At 40.3% G+C, this 6,781-nt stretch overlaps 1 long non-coding RNA gene across 1 annotated transcript; it reads right to left on the minus strand.

Annotated features, from left to right (window-relative positions):
• Positions 1-3,429: 3,429 nt before the first annotated feature.
• LOC115190004 (uncharacterized) lies at positions 3,430-3,830 on the minus strand. Its single transcript, XR_003877093.1, has 3 exons — positions 3,744-3,830; positions 3,533-3,655; positions 3,430-3,445 (listed from the first exon to the last, which is right to left on the minus strand). It is a non-coding gene; the product is annotated as an uncharacterized LOC115190004 (long non-coding RNA).
• Positions 3,831-6,781: the final 2,951 nt, after the last annotated feature.

Genomic DNA, 6,781 nt, shown 5'->3' on the forward strand with positions numbered 1-6,781 from the left:
GCTCGCACATGCTTTTTCAGTTCTGCCTACAGATTTTCTATAGGATTGAGGTCAGGGCTTTGTGATGGCCACTCCAATACCTTGACTTTGTTGTCCTTAAGTCATTTTGCCACAACTTTGAAAGTATGCTTGGGGTCATTGTCCATTTGGAATACCCACTTGTGACCAAGCTTTTACTTCCTGACTGATGTCTTGAGATGTTGCTTCAATTTAAAAAACTTCTTACGACAACCCGATCCCATCACCGGGACTGAGTTTGACAATAGCCAGTGAAAAATCAGAGTGCCAGATTCAAAACCACAAATCTAATAATTTCAATTTCTCAAACATTGGACTATTTTACATTATTTTATAGATACACTTCTCCTGAATCGAACCACGTTGTCCGATTTCAAAAAGGCTTTACAGCGAAAGCAAAACATTAGATTATGTTAGGAGAGTACATAGACATAAATAACCACACAGCCATTTTCCAAGCAACTAGATGCAACACAAATACCCAAAACACAGGTAAATGAAGCACTAACCTTTGACGATCTTCATCAGATGACACTCCTAGGACATCATGTTACACAATACATGCATTTTATGTTCGATAAAGTTCATATTTATATCTAAAAACAGCATTTTACATTGGCGCATGACGTTCAGAAAATATTTTCCCTCAAATACTGCCGGTGAATAAGCAGTACAATTTACAAAAATACTCGTCATAAACGTTGATAAAATATTAAACTGTCATTCAAAGAATTATAGATGAACATCTCCTTTATGCTAACGCTGTGGAAGATTTCAAAATAACTTTACTGGGAAAGCACACTTTGCAATAATCTGAGTACTGCGCTCAGAAAAATACACTACGCAATACAGTTAGCCGCCATTTTGGAGTCATCTAAAATATTAAACAGCATTAGAAATATTCACTTACCTTTGATGATCTTCATCAGAAGGCACTTCCAGGTATCCCAGGTCCACAACAAATGTTGTTTTGTTCGATAAACTCCATAATTTATGTCAAAATAGCTCCTTGTTGTTCACGCGTTCAGTTCAGCTACTCCAAATGTAGGAAGCGCGCCGAAAATTTCACGACGGAAAGTCAAAAAAAGTTATATTTACGTTCGTTCAAACATGTCAAACGTTGTAAAACATCAATCTTTAGGGCCTTTAGAACGTGAAAACTCAGTAATATTCCAACCGGACGAAACCAGTGTCTTGAAAAACGTTTTGGAACAGAGCTACCTCTCGCGTGAATGCGCGCCAATGAACTGATGTCCTTCCCTGGGTCACCAACTTCCCAGCCTTCTTGTTCGGTCTCTGTTCATCATAGACGCCTCAAACAACTTTCTAAAGACTGTTGACATCTAGTGGAAGCCTTAGGAAGTGCACAATGATTACTGAGTCACTGAGTGTTTGATAGGAAATGACTTGAAAAGAGTCCATCCATCAGATTTCCACTTCCTGGTAGGATTTTTCGTCAGGTTTTTGCCTGCCATATGAGTTCTGTTAAACTCACAGACATAATTCAAACAGTTTTAGAAACTTCAGAGTGCTTTCTATCCAAATCTACTAATAATATGCATATCCTAGCTTCTGAGTTTGAGTAGGAGGCAGTTTAATATGGTCATGTATTTCATCCGAACGTGAAAATACTGCCCCCTACCAATATGAGGATATCAACATAATTTCCCCCCCTCATGATGCCATCTATTTTGTGAAGTGCACCAGTCCCTCCTGCAGCCAAGCACTCCCACAACATGATGCTGCCACCCCTGTGCTTCAAGTTTGGGATGGTGTTCTTCGGCTTGCAAGCCTCCCCCTTTTTCCTCCAAACATAACGATGGTCATTATGGCCAAACGTTCTATTTTTGTTTCATCAGACCAGAGGGGGAAAAAAAGTACAATCGTTGTCCCCATGTGCTATTGCAAACCGTAGTCTGGCTTTTTTAATGGCGGTTTTGGAGCAGTGGCTTCTTCCTTGCTGAGCGGCCTTTCAGGTTATGTCGATATAGGACTTGTTTTACTATGGATATAGATACTTTTGTACCTGTTTCCTCCAGCATCGTCACAAGGTCTTTTGCTGTTGTTCTGTGATTGATTTGCACTTTTCGCACCAAAGTATGTTCATATCTAGGAGACAGAACGCGTCTCCTTCCTGAGCGGCATGACGGCTGCGTGGTCCCATGGTGTTTATACTTGCGTACTATTGGTTGTGCAGATGAACGTGGTACCTTCAGGCGTTTGGAAATTGCTCCCAAGGATGAACCAGACTTGTGGAGGTCCACCATTTTTTTGGCTGATTTCTTTTGATTTTCCCATGATGTCAAGCAAAGAGGCACTGAGTTTGAAGGTAGGCCTTGAAATACATCCACAGGTACACCTCCAATTGACTCAAATGATGTCAATTAGCCTATCAGAAGCATCTAAAGCCATGACATTTTCGGGAATTTTCTAAGCTGTTTAAAGGCACAGTCAATTTAGTGTATGTAAACTTCTGACCCACTGGAATTGTGATACAGTGAATTAAAAGTGAAATAATCTGTCTGTAAACAATTGTTGGAAAAATTACTTGTGTCATGCACAAAAGTATAGTTTGTTAAAACAAAAAATTTGTGGAGTGGTTGAAAAACGAGTTTTAATGACTCCAACCTAAGTGTATGTAAACTTCCGACTTCAACTGTACATAAATGCACACACACACAATGTGATATGAGAATGTGTTCTCAGTCAGCTTACCTGGTAAAATAATACAAACAGAAACACATATACCTGAGACAGATGTAGAGACACATACTCATAATGTGTAAAAACAATTAAAATATAATATTTTTGTCTGTCCATTGGTATGTACACTGAGTATATATACCACACATTAGGAACACCTTCCTCATATTGAGTTGCACCCTCTCCCCACACTTTTGCCCCCAGAACAGCCTCAATTCGTCGAGGCATGGACTTTACAAGGTGTCGAAAGTGTTCCACAAGGATGCTGGCCCATGCTGACTCCAATGCTTCCCACAGTTGTGTCAAGTTGGCTGGATATCCTTTGGGTGGTGGACCATTCTTGATACACACGGGAAACTGTTGAGCGTGAAAATCCCAGCAGTGTTGCAGTTCTTGACTCAAACCGATGCACCTGGCACCTACTACTATACCCCATTCAAAGGCACTTAAATATGTTGTCTTGCCCATTCACCCTCTGAATGGCACACATACACAATCCACGTCCCAATTCTCTCAAGGCTTAAAAATCCTTCTTTAACCCATCTCCTCCAGCTACAAACACACATGCACACAAAAAAACACACCGTTATTGGAGCCCTCCACCCAGGTGAAGGTAATGGCTCCCTCTCGGCTGCTCTCGCTGAAGCGCAGCAGGAAAGTTCCAGGCTCCTTGTCCTTCAGCAGGGCCTTCTCTCTCTCCTTACTAAAAAAGCCCATGATACACCTATAGACCATAGAGATGTAGTGGATTATAGCACAATAAAGTCACTTTTCAAAAAGTAATGTAAACCTAGTCTTCAGAAAGGCATACTGAAGTAATGTGAGTTGGAGAGATGTTTTCCCCATCATTCCACAGACACAGCAGGTGTCTCTTGATCAGGTCCAGTATTCCCTCGATCCACAGCCAGAAGGGAAAGCTCTTCTCATTCACATTCTGCTCAGGTAAAGACACACTCAATACACAACCCATAGTAAACACACACGGGTTGGCTAAAACACTAAACTTCCAGTGAGATGCTCACCTTGCAGAACTTGGTCCAGGGGATGAGCCCATTAGGGTTTCCCGCTGCTTCTCGACCTGTCACAGGAGTTTCATATTATTATTGGTTCACTTTAATGGAATGACCTTAAGCAACATTTGCATTGTTAGCCTTTATCTGGGATTAGTTGGCCAAATGAGTTGGTCAACTTGACTCCCTTGCCAGATATGTGTGTAGAGAAAAACTAATAGCTACCTCACACACTGTATGTATGACCCACCTTTTATAACCAACTAGCGCACCTTAATATCACAGATGGGTTTGCTGTGGCTGTTCCTCTCAAATTACTGCATTTGATTATTATTATTATTTTTATTTATTTATGATTTAAGCTTATTTAACTAGGCAAGTCAGTTAAGAACACATTCTTATTTACAATGTTATGTATTGCTCATCATTGTTGTCGGCTGTTGTTTACTTATTTATTTGTTGTCTCATCACATTATTTTACAAAAAAAACCGGAAACGTAGCTAACACATCAGTATTTATTGTTTCGACGGGTCTTTTTAGTGGTATGGGGTTCCAGTATGGCGTCGCTGGTCGCATTGATTGACAGATCATCCCTGAAGTTGTTTTATTACGTAAAAGTTGTTTCACATTATGACGTTGGCTGAGTTACCGTATAAAATGCGATAGCCTTATCTCTTTGGTAATCACTTGGTTAAGTTTTACGTGATGAGAACATAAGCTCCAGTCATAGACTTTAACCATGGAGGATAATAAGGATAATAAGGTAAGCCTATGAATGGTTAACAGAGAAGGCCTATGCAGTGGTGTAGGAACCGATGCACCGTCTTTTTTTTAAATGCAGCGGCAGGGACCACAGGGTATACAGGACATCCCGCAAGTAGTGGCAGCTGGGTGGCGGTGTGGGCCAGCGTTAATGTTCCGCTCATATAATCATTTTAAATATTGTAAAAAAAAAAGTATGCATTATAATAACCTATGGGACTTGTTATAAATAAAATATGATCCTTGCAAAGATAACAGCAGTAGGCTACTTATCATAATTTTACCTACATTATTATAATAATAGGTGACTCCATAACGCATTAATTACGAATCTTGATATCAGGCAATAGGATCTATGTGTATTTATAGCGAAAACCTGTACTGTGTAGTCATTTTGTTAGTTATTTAGCAGTCTTATGGCTTGGCGATTGAAGCTGTTCAGGAGCCTGTTGGTATAATTGTGTAATTACACCAAGCCCCCTCGTGCCTTATTGTGTAATTATAAACCAGGCAGTTTGGGTCCTGGATGCTTATTGGCTGAAACAGCATTTCAGCCATGTGTATATACGACAATATACCACGGTTATGATGCAAAAAGACTTGTTACTGTTCTATTTATGTTGGTAACCAGTTTTTATTAGCAATATGGCACCTCAGTGTTTGTGGTATATGGCCAATATACCACAGCTAAGGGCTGTATCCAAGCAGTTTTGCCTAAGAACAGCGCTTAGCCATAGTATATTGGCCACTATAAACTGGGTGGTTCGAGCCCTGAATGCTGATTGGCTGAAAGCTGTGGTATATCAGAGCGTATACCACGGGTATGACAAAACATTTATTTTTACTCTTCTAATTAAGTTGGTAACCAGTTTATAATAACTCTGCGTTGTGTCGTGCGTAAGAACAGCTCTTAGCTGTGGTATATTGGCCATATCCATGAGCATTTAAAAAATGGTCTAATTTGTTCCAATCAGAGTTTAAACGAAGATGATCCACATGATCAAAGTTTGGAAGGTCAAGTCCAGAAAATGAAGAAAGATATCCTGAGTTTAAACTATCCAGAAGATAGTGAAGTGAAGGATCCCCTGCCTCAGATCGAGCTGAAGGCTGTGACAAGGAGAAAAGTTAAGGTGAGACAATAGATTGAGGAGAGAAAGGGAAATCTGGGGTCTTACCTGTCCACACTCCAAACCTGTCCAATATGCCATACAACATGCTGTTGTGAGGTTGGAGGGTAAATTGTCCTTACAACAGACTTCCATAATAATATTCAATCACCAATCGTTTACCCTAGCTCTTCTCAAAGGCCTGTATAGCAACGGCAACATACAGTATGTCACTGACTGTATTGTCTTTTTAGACAAAGAGGAGGACCGGTGCCAACAGGTCCACAGTTGAACAGAGCACTGATACTGATGCAGCTGAGAGAGATTTTGTTGATAATCAGAATGATGAAGATGAGGAAGAGGTGAAGAAGGATCCCCTGCCTCAGATGGAGCAGGATGCCGTGAAGAGAAATAAAGTCAAGGTAAGGGAATAGATTGAGCAGAGATGTGGATATTTGAGATATCTTTCATGTCTATAACTTGACCCTACAGCATGTTGTTCTGAGGAAGGTAAATTGCCCATACAATACCCTTTTATCTCCTAATAGTAAATCTAGGGCTGACCCCATTTGGTCGACTGGTCGATTGTTTGGTCGATAGGCTATTGGTTGACTGGGATTTCTTAAGTCGCAAAAGTTTTTTTTTCTTCATGGTGCACATGGACACCTGTCTGATTCGCGCCTGTCACAGTTGACTAATCCATTGCCGAGGCCACAGTGATGGCACAGTCCATCACGCTAAGACGTGATACTGAAATTGTATATGGTTATATTATGTAAAAATAATGGTGCAACACTAATCAATCCAATATTATTTTATAACAAATGTGCTTTCTCCCGCGTTGGATACGGTCGCTGTCCGTGGTTCTGAAACATAATCTTCAGTGCGCCGTAGAATTGGGGCCCTTCCCTATGTTGCTATGTGCATAATAGCAAAGTTAACCAGCATATTGGGATTGAGAACAATGCTGCAGAGGCAGCAGCAGCAGCAGAGACGGGGAAACAGCCCTTGCCTTAGCCTAATTGTCTAAGAAGATTGAGGAGAGAAGAAAACACAACTTAATTAGGTCTATAATCAATAGCCTAATTGTTAAATGTGCCTGGCTTTGTAAATCATCCATATATATATTACCAGTCAAAAGGGTTTTTCTTTATTTTTACTATTTTCTACATTGTAGAATA

The sequence above is a fragment of the Salmo trutta genome, unplaced genomic scaffold, assembly GCF_901001165.1.
Source record: "Salmo trutta unplaced genomic scaffold, fSalTru1.1, whole genome shotgun sequence".
NCBI lineage: Eukaryota > Metazoa > Chordata > Actinopteri > Salmoniformes > Salmonidae > Salmo > Salmo trutta.